The sequence below is a fragment of the Schistocerca americana genome, chromosome 6 (assembly GCF_021461395.2).
Source record: "Schistocerca americana isolate TAMUIC-IGC-003095 chromosome 6, iqSchAmer2.1, whole genome shotgun sequence".
Classification (NCBI taxonomy): Eukaryota; Metazoa; Arthropoda; class Insecta; order Orthoptera; family Acrididae; genus Schistocerca; species Schistocerca americana.
This window is the reverse complement of record NC_060124.1, coordinates 76,921,620-76,936,627: the sequence shown is the minus strand read 5'-3', so window position 1 is coordinate 76,936,627 and position 15,008 is coordinate 76,921,620. Positions and strand designations below refer to the sequence as shown.

Genomic DNA, 15,008 nt, shown 5'->3' with positions numbered 1-15,008 from the left:
GCGATTCCATGCCATTCGACTGCCCTTGTAAGTAAATGGTTGGCTGCTAGCAGGTCCCCTTGCAATCGTCTCGTAATCGTCTCTAAGCCGTTGCGGGCGAAGGTCGTTTCTTGCGTCCTGAAGTGAAAGGAGAATTTGGAGGGTGACAAGCGGATCGCACGTCATGAAGGTAATTTACCTTGTATTTGACCACCATTTTCTTTGCATTTCGAATGCGTAGAACACTTAATAGATCATGAGATCTACGTGCAATGACTGAAATGAACTTTTAATAAATAAACAAATAAGTATGTATATAATATATAATGTCATGAAGCAAAAGCACAAATTTCCTCAGAATCAACAAGCAATAGTTTCATTGAGTATGTGCCAACAGAGTCAAATCCCACGGTGAATAATAACTATTCAACAACTACCATCAAGTTTCTACACACAGTGTTCAGAACCGCGGAATTATAAGGTCAATAGCAATAGAAATGAACTTCTTCTTCTTCTTCTAATGGTTCAACACCAGTTTTGTGGAAGAAGTGGAGAAACGTCTTAAGCTATACCATTACACCCTCCAAGAATATTCATGGAGGGATTTTACAGGTAAAACGTGGTATGAGGTTCCCAAAGAAGTAAACTTATCAGGTATTTATATACAGCTTTAGTTTCACTGTATACTTTTTCAAAAAATGGTTCAAATGGCTCTGAGCACTATGGGACTTAACATCTGTGGTCATCAGTCCACTAGAACTTAGAGCTACTTAAACCTAACTAACCTAAGGACATCACACAATCCATGCCCGAGGCAGGATTCGAACCTGTGACCGTAGCGGTCGCGCGGTTCCAGACTGAAGCGCCTAGAACCGCACGGCCACACCGGCCGGCTATACTTTTTCCATGGCCCAGTACGTAATTAAATACAAACAAAGCATATACAAATAATGACGATTGAAATAAAAAAAAACAATCGAGCACGATGAACAAGCACTTAAACCCATACGTATCTGTGAAATGCAACCCACTGCTGAGACAGTGGTAACATTGAAGTCAGAAAATAATTTGCTAAATAACCTCTGATAGAATTAGTGATAGAATGGTTGTTTATTGTGACTCGAAGTGGTACGTAAAGCCAGAGGGATTTGCAGAACCAGTGATGTTGACATTTTGGTACACTTGTAGCACTGTATACTGACACCCTTCTCTCTTTCTAACATATGTTTCTTATTTCTCAACAACACAGATCACAAAAAAATTCAGTATTATTTAATTTAGGTGCACTATGTTACGGCGTAATGTGAAACGCCGGCATGCCAGTCGGGAACCATAGAGAAGAGATGGCCGTGAGAAGACATCAGCCAATTGCATGCTGACCAACCCATCTCCAGGACGGCAACGCGACAACAGCGATCCCTATGGAAGAGGACGTAAGTGCCACCACCGAATAGCGACGGCCCAGTTCCATAGCAGCTTCAAGATTAGCGAGTTCGGATAGCAGCGTCAGCTCTAAATCACTTCGCTTGTACACTCTGCGTCGCACAGACTAGGAATTGCTAGGCTGAAAAAGATTGCTTATTTCGTGTGTCGCTTTGCTTCCGACACATCTGCGTAGTTGCAAAAGTTAAGTACTGGAATTCACTTTTTGTAATAAAACTCATTAATACGACTATTTGATTGTTTGTCTAGCGAACGGGGTATGGAGGCTTCCTAGACACCACACACTGAAGTCACAGTATAATTTTTATTTGGCACAAACTATCATAATACAGACAGACACAGACAACTGCAGAGATTCGCACCCAAGTACCCACGTAATTGTGACTTACTCAGTTTCATAACCGAGAAAAGGCCTCTCAGACGAATATGTCGGTCGAAATATTGTAGCACTTTTGGAACTTCATTAGGGAGAATTGGAAAATCTACCTGAGGAAAGCAACGTCGACGTCCTGGGTAGTTTTAAAGTAAAAAGATTTGTCATTGAAACTGGAATTACAGTGCAGATCAATCACTTCCATCTGCACATGCGCTGTGTGCTTTCAACCGAAACGGCAAATAGTCTGGAAAACAGCCCGAACAGATGTGAGATTCCAGAATGAGATTTCCACCCTGCGGCGGAGTGTGCGCTGATATGAAACTTCCTAGCAGATTAAAACTAGGAGACTAGGTACTGGCGGAAGTAAAACTGTGAGGACGGGCCTTGGCTCGTGTTTGGGTAGCTCAGTTGGTAGAGCACTTGCCCGCGAAAGGCAAAGGTCCCGAGTTCGAGTCTCGGTCCGGCACACAGTTTTAATCTGCCAGGAAGTTTCAGATGTAAGATTGACAGTGTCCTCAAATCCTTCATAAAACTATCCTTGTTATTGTTTAAGGCGACAATGAATTCTTCAAACCTCGCTTTTCTTTAACGCCATTAAACATAGGGGCCCCATGACTGCAAATTTAACACAAAGTGCTTTTTGACGCACAGAACAATGAATCCCATCTGTGGTTCTTTCACTGACAGCTAAATCTTTAAATGCATGATATTGTATTGTCGTTTAGTAGCAAATATGCAGTACCCAGCGCTTATGCAAATTGGGAATTCTCATCCCTCTCTTCTGTCATTCCCAAGTATTGTAAATAATTGTGACGATAGATCGCTAAACTGCTGTTTTTGTACAAACAGCCACTGAAGCTGTGAACGTCTTTCATAGAACGAACAAATAGTGGACGGTAAACAGCGCTGACACCAGAATTCTGTCGAGTTTAGAGAGTTGTGCCGAACGAAAAATGTCGCACCGGATTGCTAAATGAAATGTATCGGGTGATCAAAAAGTCAGTATAAATCTGAATGAACCACAGAATAATGTATATAGAGAGGTAAAAATTGACACACATGCTTGGAATGACATGGGGTTTTATTAGAACAAAAAAAAAAAAAAAAAAAAAAAAAACACCCAATATTGCTAGACGCGTGAAAGATCTCTTGCGCGCGTCGTTTGGTGACGATCGTGTGCTCAGCCGCCACTTTCGTCATGCTTGGCCTCCCAGGTCCCCAGACCTCAGTCCGTGCGATTATAGGCTTTGGTGTTACCTGAAGTCGCAAGTGTATCGTGATCGACCGACATCTCTAGGGATTCTGAAAGACAACATCCGACGCCAATGCCTCACCATAACTCCGGACATGTTTTACAGTGCTGTTCACAACATTATTCCTCGACTACAGCTATTGTTGAGGAATGATGGTGGACATATTGAGCATTTCCTGTAAACAACATCATCTTTGCTAAGTCTTACTCTGTTATGCTAATTATTGCTATTCTGATCAGATGAAGCGCCATCTGTCGGACATTTTTTGAACGTTTGTATTTTTTTGGCTCTAATAAAACCCCATGTCATTCCAAGCATGTGTGTCAATTTGTACCTCTCTATCTACATTATTCCGTGTTTTATTCAGTTTTCAAATGTACACTGACTTTTTGATCACCCGGTACTTGGGAGACGACCGAGTAAAGTCGACAGACAGGCCGGGCCTGGGTCCGCGCGCGCTGCACGCTCGGCCGGCCCTGGTATAGGGTGTAATGCCTGCTCGCGAAAAGGGCAGCGTGTGCGTTTCGGGCAAGTATGGGGGTGGCTTGACGCGTCATAAGGGTGACGCAGACCGGGAGAGCGGGGGCGGAGCTACGCCACTAAATGGGACTAGCAGGGGCGCGTGGGCGTCCGCGGACGATTAACGGCGACAGAGATTGTGGGTTTTGGTGGCGCTGGCGATGAGAGAAAGAGGTGGCGCGGGGGTAGGGGCTCGGAGGGGAGAGGAAGTAAGAGAAAGGGGCGGCGTAGGAGGCGACAGGGCAGTGTGGAGGCGGCGGAAAGAGGGCGAAAGCGAGGGGGGAGGGCGCAAGTTGCCGGTCCAGCGGCCAGGCAGCGCTGGCGGCGCGGCGGCGGCGCCATTGATCGGCCGGCCCGGCTCCACAGGAGAGGCGAGAGGCTGCGAGGCGCGAGAGCAGCTGCAGCCGCAGTGCCGTCCCGACGTCCGCGAGCTCCGCCGCCGGCCGCCCCCGCCATTCGCGCCGCCCGTCACCTCGAGCCGTCACCTCGGCCTGCCGGTGGTCGGGGAATCGTCCAGGGGTCGCCCCTGCCGCAGGCGAACGCATTCAGTGAGTAGCAACGCAACAGTGCCGGCGCCGCCGTCGGCCCCCGGTGCGCGCTAACGGCTGCCTCCGCCGCTTAACCGCCCCCGAGCGCCGCCGCAGCCGCGTAGAAATGGGTCCCGGTGTGGCGGACGAAACGAGGCCTAACCGCGCGCTGTCCTCGGCCGTCGAGCAGCAGTGAGGAGCGTACGAGAGCGAGGAGCGGCAGCGGCCTATCGATCTGAAAAAGGAAGCCGGCACCGCGACCGTTTGTCGAGGCCACGGCGCCGCACGGCTTGCCGTTCGTGTTTCCTCCCGCTAACCCTCGACAAATCGATGTATCGGCAGCGGAGGAGGAGCAGCGGCGCGTTTAAGATCTCGTCAGCCGCGCCGCAAGCAGCAGGCACTGACAGGGAGGCGGCCCCACAGCAGTGACAGCCGGCAGGAGCAGTAGCGACAAGAGGGTCGTATGCCGCACGTCGTCTGAACCTCGAGGAAAGAGACCGACACGACTGTAAGAGGAGGAGCTGGGAGCGAAGAGGACGGCCAAGACAGGTGGAGAAAGGTAGCGGAGCGGGCAGATGCTGACGTAGACTGCCCGAGAGAGACCGGTGAGCGCTACGCGGCAGGATGGCGCAGTTCGGCAGATTCCGCATCCCGACGCTGGGGGCGGCCGTCAACGTGGCGTGGGAGACGCTGAAGGCGACGGTGCCCGAGTCGAGCCCGTGCCTCGACCTGATCCGCGGCGGGGGCGGCGGCGCCGGGGGCGGCGGGGGCGCCGACCGGAGGGGCGGCGGCGGGGGCGGCGGCGGGGGCGGCGAGCGCGTGCGGTTCGCGCAGTTCGGCGGCCCGGGGGCGGCGGCCGGCGCCGAGACGACGGAGCTGGCCACCATGTCCGGCGGGCCGCAGGCCGACGGCGCCGCGCCCGCCGTCGCCGAGGACGGCTTCGGCTACCAGCGCGCCGACAGCTTCGCCAGCGTCGACTTCGCCGAGGGCGGCGGCGGGGGAGGCGAGAGCGGCTACGAGGGCGGCGGCGGGAAGCACAGGATCAACGAGTGGCAGGCCGCCTGGAACGTCACCAACGCCATACAGGTAGGTAGGCCGCTGCCGCTGCCGGCGTACCTGTCTCTGCCCTGGAAATCACAATGCAGCTTGTCTCTGTCTCCGATATTCTGACCCTGGCGGCAGCACAATTCTCCAGACATTTACTTCACCACTACAGTAATTTATATACCAACACAATACACTTTTACCTCAGATCCCTACATCTACACCTACGAGCGACGTTCAATAAGTAATACAACACATTTTTTTCTTGGCCAGTTTCTGTTGAAAGGTGCTGAATTAGATGTGGGACATCGTGGAATATTCCCGCTTCAGCCCCCATAGTTTCATGAAGTTCGGACAGGTCGCGCCGCTGTACGCAGCCTTCAAAATGGCGTCTGTGACGGAGGTGCGTTTCAAGCATTGACTTTCTTTTGGCGGAAAACCAGAGCATCAAAGATATTCACAGGCACTTACAGGACGTCTACGGAGACCTGGCAATGACCAGAAGCACAGTGAGTCATTGGGCAAGTGTCTGTTTTCATCGCAGCGAGGTCGCACAAACCTGTACGATTTTCCGCGTGCCCGTCCGATCTCCCGCTTCCGGCCAGCCGCTCGCAGCTGTGACTCCTGCAATGTTCGAACGTGCGGGTACTCTCAATCGAGTTTGTCGACAGATCACAATCACACTACGCGCTGCGCAACTGGGGAGGTTAATGATGCAGAGAGACGTTCGCTGCGACGTCGACCAGCAGAGTGGTACAGGCCTTCCCTGTAAGGTGGCGCTAGGCTGTCGCATTGAATGGAGATTATGTTGAAAAATAAGGTTTTGTAGCGAAAAGAATGGAGAATAATGTGGCTTATTGGAATCCCAATTAAAACGATCCTACTTTCAGAAATAGATACGTTGCATTACTTATTGAAAGGCCCTCGTATAACTCTTTCCTTCATTTCATTACTAACACAATGTTCTACACGTCCGCCGAATTCATCTTCACTTGTGTCATCCTCTCTGTGTGATGCAGTACCACAACTGTTTGTTCACAGTCCATTATTGGCCAGAACATTCTCGTCAATTTTTTAACCTGACTGAATAATTCTCGTTCTGTCTGTCACGCTACTTTCTTGTTACACAACACTTCGTCGCGATTAATTTCTCCTTGTGTAAATCACTTCTGAAATTTTTATTTTAGGTTTTTGATGTCGAAATTCTGCAATCTCCTCTCTTGTTCCCACGAACCGTGGACCTTGCTTAGGTGTGTCGTGTGCCTCACTGTACAGACAGCCGTGTAGCAAATGCAACAACATCGGAGGAGTATCTGTAGAGACAAACACGTGCTCCTTGAACGAGGGGCAGCAGACTTTTCAGAAGTTGCAGAGACAACAGTTTGGATGATTGAGCTGATCTGGGCTTGTAACACCAACCAACATGGCCTTGCTGTGCTGCTACTGTCCAAGGCTGAGAGCTAGGGAAACTACAGCCTTTACTTTTCCCGAGAACATGCGGATCTTCTGTGTGGACAAAACATCAATGAATCGTCTTGAGTAAAATATTCCAGAGGTAAAATAATACCCTCCATTTGAGTCTCTGGGTAGGTACTACTCAGGAGGAGCCTTCATCAGGAGAAACAAAAATAGCACTCTATGCATCGGAGCGTGGAATATTAATTTCGCTAATTGGATTGGTAGATTTCAGAATTTAATAATAAAAAAGACAGATGTAATGGTACTTAGTGAAGTGACGTATCAAAATCTATAGCACTTCTGGTCAAAAGAGGGTGTTCTAGAAGTGACTCTAATAATGAATAAGAAAATTGTAGTGGAGATAACCCACTAAGAAATAGCACAGTAAACGCTTTATCGTGATCAAGATAGATACAAAGCCAACACCCACAATAATTGCTAAGGTCTGTATGCTAAGTACATCCACAGTTGATGATGAGATTGAAAAAAATATATCCTTCGATAACAGAAATCAGCCAGATAGGGATTAGAAGGGAGAAGAAAATTTAGTTGAGATAGGGGACTGGAATTCGGTACTAGGAAAAGGAAGAGAAGGAAAAGTTGCAGGTGAAGATGGACTAGGGGAACGAAATGAAAGACAAAATCGCCTGGTAAAATCCGGCGCTGAGTACAACATAATCATCGTTATCACTTACTTTAAGAATCATGAGAGAAGGATGTATAAGTGAAAGAGACTTGGGGACACCGGAACGTGGATTCTGACCATAATTTATCGCTCATGAGCTGCAGAACAAAACTGAACAAATTGCAGAAAGGGGAGGAATTATTGAGTTACACCTTGGATAGGTTGAAAGAAGCAGAGGTTTTTGAGAGTTTCAAAGGAAACATTTGGCAACTATTGACTGAAACAGGAAAAAGGAATTCAATGGAAAACGAATGGATAATTTTTGAGAAATGAAACGGTGAAGAGAGCACAGGATCAAATAAGCAATAAGACAAGGCCCAATAGACATCTTTTGATAAGACACTAGATATTAAACCCAACGGCGAAAGGTGAAATTATAAAAACGCAGCAAACTGAGCGTGCAAAAACAAATAGGTACAGATGTTTACAAAAATGAGACTGCCAGAAAGTGCAAAATGGAAAAGGAAAATAGACTGGAAGAATAACGAAAGGCATGAATGACTGGCGGAAACATAGGTGCTGCCTGTAGGAAAGTTAAGGGATAAAGAGTCCTTTAGAATATTGTGCACATTAAGGGGACATTGTAAGTGAAATTCGTGGAAATTTGACATTTTATGTTTTCTACTCTATAATGTACTTTGGACTTTCCTGAACATTTTGGTATATAATACATTAAAATCAGACAATTGTGAAACCTTCAAATAATATCTTGAATGTTGATGCGTGACTCAAATTTCGCGGCTATGCATATACTGCCACAGTTGAGCAGTCATGTCTTGGGAACTACACAGTCTAGAAGGCTGTGAATTACTTTGTTTTGTGCCTACTGCTACGTCCCAGAAGTTGGCATTGCGAATAAACAAATCAGTCCTTCGTTTCTGATGCTAGTTTTCGTTAAAAGTAGCGTGATTAGCGGCTATTTTTGCAGTAAGCTAACTTCTATTGCTTTTTATGCGTCAATAAAATGACTAAGCGAAAAAGTAACTTCAAGAAAAGCTAATTTGCGGGTAACAGATATGTGAGACCTGTATTTTCTTCTGAAGTACTTGAAAACATGGATACTAGCAGTGAAGGAAACCACGATAATGTTTCTGAAGTGATCACGCCCCCTAGTGCATCGAAAAGGAAAGTAACTTTAGAAATGGGTGACAGTGGTAAAGGTAATGATATTATCTACAACGTCATTATTGATCTGCAAATCCTTGCACAAGTTCTTGTTGAAACTGTCTCTTGCTATCTTTGTGGTGGTGAAGTTACACTTTACGAGGAATTGGAGCTAGAACAGATGTTGTGTCTAAATTAATTATTAAATGTCAGAAGTGCTAAAACGGAAAATCATTTCATACTTCAACAAAGTGTTCAGGTAATGAATTGTATGAAACCAATGGGAGACTGTTTATGGCCGAAGAAGCATGCAAAGGCTGTTAATGTTCTCTGCACTGTGTTGAATTTGCCAAAACCACCTTCTAGGTACACGAAATATGTAACAGCAATTGGGGACTCTGTAAATGCTGTGGCTGAAGATTCAATGGTTGCTACTACATCAGAAGCTGTTGAAAAAATGAGGGTGACGCAGACATCAGCACTGCTGTGGATGGGTCCTGGCAAAAGCGTGGGTTTAGTTCTAAAAATGGTTTTACATCTGCAGTAAGTATTGACACTGTAAAAGTTTTGGATTTTGAAGTTCTCAGTAAGTATTGCCAAGGTTGTACAGTGAACCAGAAGAACAGACTACTTCATAAGCAGCAGTGTATAAAAAATTATGATAGCACAAGTGGAGGAATGGAGGTAAAAGGAGCAGTTAACATTTTCCAGCGTTCACAGGAGAGGTGTTAGATATGTGAATTACAGGCGATGGAGACAGCAAGTCTTTCATTGCAGTACAAAACAGTAAGCCATATGATGTTCGTATACAAAAACTTGAGTGTGTAGGACATGTCAAGAGAAGGACGGGAGCACGTCTGCATAACCTAAAAATCAAGCTGGGTAACACAAAACTGCCTGATGACAAGACAATAAAATGTGCTGGAAGACTAATCGACAAAGTAATTGATGAATTACAGGAATATTATGGCGAGGCCATTAGAGATAACTGTGACAATTTGGAGAAGATGAAAAGAGCTGTGTGGAGCACTTTCTTTCATCGAATATCAACCGATGAAAAGACATGTCATGCTTTGTGTTCACCTCCACCAAACATTTGGTGTAAATATAGGCAAGCTGAATTTTCTGCCATCCTGCGTGAATTTACACATAAACATTCTCTTCCTTTGGCAGTAATGGAGGCAATCAAACCTATTTACGGAGATTTGGCAAATCCTGAGCTACTAAAGAAGTGTTTACATGGGAAGACCCAGGATGTGAATGAGTCCTTCAATAATGTTTTGTTGCGCCGTGTGCCTAAAAATGTATTTGTTGACCTTCTGACTCTAAAGTTAGCAGTGTCTGATGCTGTAAGAACTTTTAATGCTGGGAACAATGAAAGACTTAATATTCTGGAGAAGATAGGGATAAGATCTGGAAAGAACACAGCTAAAGGACTGCGGGTACTGGATGAGCTTCGCGTACGTGAAACAGAGTTAGCTGCTCAGAAAATGACAAAAGAAGCAAGAATGAAAAGGAGGAGGCAAGCACTGGGCTGTTGTGACACTGAAGAAGACATGAACTATGGGCTAGGGCAATTCTAGTGTATAAAAGACGCAGAAATGTAAGTCTGTATAAGAATTTGTAATAAAAAAAGTATTAAGCCTCAGTATCTCTGAACTACATTTTTTCCAATAAATGACCCGTTTTCTAAAAAAGTACTGATGTTAGAGACATGAAATTTTCTTAGCATGCCAAGTGTGAGATCCAACACATATGTAACTAGAATAATTAAAATATCCTGAGTTGTTTTGTTTTTATGTTCAATTATTTACAAAATTCTGTCAAAAATTTGAGTGCTGGAAAAAAAAGATAACATGCCCAACAGTATAATTTTAATAATAATTCTGTTTCAGCGTATCTAGAAATGTGAATTCAATAGTTATGGAAAATTGTAAGTTGGTGTCTTAAAACGTTTCCAAGATAATGGCTCACAAAATTCTATAATTTAACATTGGCGCCATAGGACATCCAATGTCCCCTTAAAAGATCAGAGGGAAAATCAATACTAAGCGCAGAAGGGAAGGCTGAAAGATGTAAGGAGTATATCAGGGGTCTATATAAAGGAAATATATTTGAAGACAATATTGTTGAAAGAAAAGAGAAAGTAGACGAAGATGAGGGATATGATACTGAGAGAAGAATTTGACAGGGTACTGAAAGAGCCAATTCGATACAAGTCACTGGAGTAGACGACATTCCTCTAGAATTATCGACTTCCTTGGGAGAGCCAGCCAAGACAAAACTGTTTCACCATGAGACAGGCAGAATACCATCAGACTTCAATGCGACCATCGTCTTTGTTCGGCGACAACGTGCAACAACCTCTCACAGGCGGCAGCTGGCAGCACCAGCAGTGGAGGGTATATAAAGCGTGTCGGGGAAACACGGAATACAGCGCAATCGTTATTGTAATAAGGGAATGGAACGTTTTATCTGACGTCCAAAAGAGCATGATGATTGGCTTTCGCGCCTTGGGTGGAAGTACTTGGGAAACGGCCAGTTTTGTAAACTGTTCTCATGTCGTCATGATTAAAGTGTACCGTGCATGGTAAAATGGCGCTAAGCAAAACCGGAACCGAGGCAACTGTGGTACATTATGGGTCGTAGGTGACAGGGGGGAATGATCGCAACGGAGACGCATACACACGAGTAGACGTGCAACTGTTGAGTAACTGACTGCGCGGATGAACCGAGGGGCTAACAACAGCGTCTCCTCAACTGTTGTTCAGCGCCCATGCTGACCATTGGCGATGAAGGCTGGTATTTGCACGCCAATATTGCAACTGGACGTCCATTAAGTGGCGACAGGTTTCCTTTTAGGGTGACAGATGGCCATTGGCGTGTACGGTATGAAACGTCTGAACGCAATCATCTGCAACAATCGTCTGAATGATCCCAGCTAGAGGAGGGAGCGTTATAGTCTGGGGAATGGTTTCGTGGCATTCTCTGGGTGGTCTCGTCATACTGGAAGGTACAGTGGATCAATAAATGTATGCTCTGTCATTGGGGGCCATGTCCATCCCTACATGCAGATTTTTTTTCACTCGACACGATGGCATCTACCAGCAGAACAGAGCAATGTGTCACACAGTTCACATGGTGTGTGCCTGCTTCGATGAGCACCAGGATGAGCTCACCGAATTCTCCTGATCATTAAACTCCCTATATTTAAAACCAATAGAGAATCTGTTGGGATCACCTCACTCGGGCTGTTCGCACCAAGAGTCCTCGACCGAGAAGCCTAGCGCAGCTGGCCGGGAACGCCCCAAATCCCTGACGATACCTTCCAGAACCTCTTGATATTCTTCCCGCATGTTTCGCCGCGGTTCGCACTGCAGAAGGTGGTTATTCAGGTTTTGGACAGGTGGTCACATTACTCTGACTGGACAGTATGTTATACTGCAAGGGAACAAGTCTTGGTCAGTTCAGGTGTAGGCTTTACTGTGAACAAGAAAATTAGAACCATTTTTACAGATACTGAAGTAAATCAGACAAAATAAAGAGACTTTCATTCAAAATAAACAAAAGATATTCCATGGAAATCATTCAAATCCGTGCACTAATGTGCTGTAATCTGAAAAGAAGGTAGACATTGTCTACGAAGAGTTACAGAAACTTACAAATAGCAGAAAATCCCTCAACAAAATCTCAATGGAAGATTGTAACCAGAAAGTAAGATACTTCAGGTGAATAATTCGAATATGTTATGAGAAGTAACGCTGACCTTACATTTGTAAAAGTTGCCAAAAGGAGCAACATACTTTCCTTAAAGCTTTTTCTCATAGGAAAAGTGCTAGAAATTAGGCTCGCCAAGAAACAAACGGAAGTTAAAATGAAATTAACTTGTTTGTATTAGACAACATAAGAAATGGTACAGGGTGCGATGATCTTAACCCGTTTTAAAACATAATGTGATCATAGAGTCGTAACCAACAGAACAGAAACAGATAAAAGTAACACATTTATTAGGTAGGAAGTAAGAGATGGAGATTATGAGAATTCAGTTAAGCAAAAACCTCAGCATCTTAGGAAATGAAAGTTATACACAGACAAAAGCAGCAGTTGTTTAGTGAAATTACTTATGAAGGCAGTGAAAGATGTTGCATGAATAAAGAAAAGAAAATCTCGAATGGAAGAAGGCTACGACTGAAGAGAAGGTGAGAGTTTAGAGCAGTCCATAAGAGGAACACGAAACAATATGCTAACTTAAGAAGAACTATTTGATAGTACCTTCGAAAGAATGCAAGAAGGTGTAATGAGGAAAATTTGGCAATAGAAGTAACCGAATACAATGAAACGTTTTTCTGCAGCCTCTTCATCTCAGAGTAACACTTGTATAGGAAGCCCTCAATTATTTGTTGTATATATTCCGATTTCTGTTTCCCCTCCCAATCATCCTGCCTCTTCCCGTAATCAGTGTTTCCTACACATTTCTTTCCTCGTCTTTTCTGCAAAGAACCTACTCATTCTTCATTTAATAAGTACATTTAATTTTCAGTATATTTCTGTAACTTCATCTTTGGATATGTATCGGCAACTGGATGGTTGCGACCACATGACATACTTCACCCCGTCCATCGCTATGATATTAGGCATTCAACGTTCTTCTGTTACACAAAGTCTCAAACCTTCTAGCCTCTTACTTCCCAGTTTGCCCACAGTCCATGAATCACTTTGACACAGCGGTGAGCTCTATATTTTCAGAAATTTCGTCCTCAGATGAACGCCTAAGTTTGACACCAGCAAATGCCCTCTTTGCCTGGTTTAGTTTTGTATATCCCCTGCTTTAGAGGTAGCAGAGTTTCTTCAGTTCGTTCTAAGTAGTCCCCAATTTTGATGTTAAGTTTGTCTGTAATCTCTCTTTTACTAATCTTGATTACTTTCGTATTTCTTCAGTTTGCTCTCAGTCCATACTCTGTGCTCATAGGACTGTTCGTTGTGTTCAATCCGCTGCAGAATTATGGAACATGTTTTATGCTCACGTACTGTGACGTTTTTGGAGAACGAAAATTTCCCCTGTAAAAGTCACCATAGATTCCGAAAACAGAAAGCTTGCGAAACTCAGCTTACTCTGCTCCTCAGTGAGATCAAGAGCCACGAGACAAGGGCGCTGATGAAGATGCCGTGTTCCTTGAATTCATGAAAGCATTTGAGACCGTCCCGCACTGCCGTTAGGTGAAAGAAATACGAGCTTACCGAGTATCGGAACAGTTGTGAGACTCGATTCAAGACCTCCTTGCAGATACAACTCAACATTGCACAGCAAGTAAAATTAAAGACAAAACTGTGCAGATATTCCAAACGTTTTGTAGATGTTTGTGTAGCTCAATAGATGAATCAGAGAAAAACCAGATAATTAGTAATGAAAATAACGACATTCCAGAAGTAATGTCAGATGAGACTATAAAACCATTTAAGATGTAAGTAAAGGTAAGGCGGTTGTAGATGAAGGTGTGTGAATAAAAATGGGTAAATCTGGAAGCAAAAGTAACGCAAAAGGAACTTGTTAATTTGTTTACAGAATTTCATAGGAGAAAGATAATTCGCTAAAGCAAGAACAGTGCTGTAATTCTCCTACTTCACAAGAAAGGAAAAATACGAGGCGCAGAATAACTGGACACCCTATAGCGTCCGCAACATAAACGAAATCATCACCGGCCGCGCTGGAAACACGCTGGATTTTATTCAGTCAAAACAACAGGTCGGCTCTACACATAAATGTAGCGCAACATACCATGTGAATGTTGCGAATGAAATTATAAAATGGAAGAAATGATCGTCAATCACAACTTTGGCAGGGATTCGTAGGTTTTGAAAAATCATTTCGACTCAGTGTCAACTAAGCCTATACCAGCATCCATGACTGGTAATGGAGGAAAAAATTTCCGGAAATGCACCGTTGCCACTGTAGATGGCGTTGACGAATGAAAGTTCCTCTGACCGCGTGCCGTGTTCTGCTTGTGTGCTTCAGGCTGTGTGGATTGACGCAGCCTACTGTAAGCAGCAGGCTGGTCTGGTATTTATGTCGGGAAGAAGCGAAGACGATGTTTGTGTAAGGCCAAGCAGATGGAAATAGTCGAGAGGCAGCATGGCTATACCAAAAAAAGTATCCTCACAGACAACCAACGACATCACACAACATTCCAGGCGTTTGTGTGATCATGGGTCCTTTCAGATAGGCACATAATCGTAGTTTGACTTACACCAGCGGGCCACTTTCCTGGAGCTTATACTAGAGTTCATCTCAGTTGTTGTTGTTGTTGTGGTCCTCAGTCCTGAGACTGGTTTGATGCAGCTCTCCAGGCTACTCTATCCTGTGCAAGCTTCTTCATCTCCCAGTACCTACTGCAGCCTACATCCTTCTGAATCTGCATAGTGTATTCATCTCTTGGCCTCCCTTTACGATTTTTACCCTCCATGCTGCCCTCCAATACTAAATTGGTGATCCCTCGAAGTCTCAGAACATGTCCTACCAACCGATCCCTTCTTCTAGTCATGTTGTGCCACAAGCTCCTCTTCTCCCCAATTCTATTCAATACCTCCTCATTAGTTATGTGATCTACCCATCTAATCTACAG

General features: G+C 44.7%; 1 protein-coding gene across 1 annotated transcript in view; it reads left to right on the top strand.

Moving 5' to 3' along the window:
• The first annotated feature begins 5,139 nt into the window (after window positions 1–5,139).
• Window positions 5,140–15,008, top strand: part of LOC124619845 (vesicular inhibitory amino acid transporter) — a 106,672-nt gene continuing 96,803 nt past the window's right edge. Inside the window, exon 1 of the mRNA XM_047146454.1 lies at window positions 5,140–5,183. The gene's annotated coding sequence lies outside the window, so the exon portion shown is untranslated. The remainder of the gene's footprint in view (window positions 5,184–15,008) is intronic.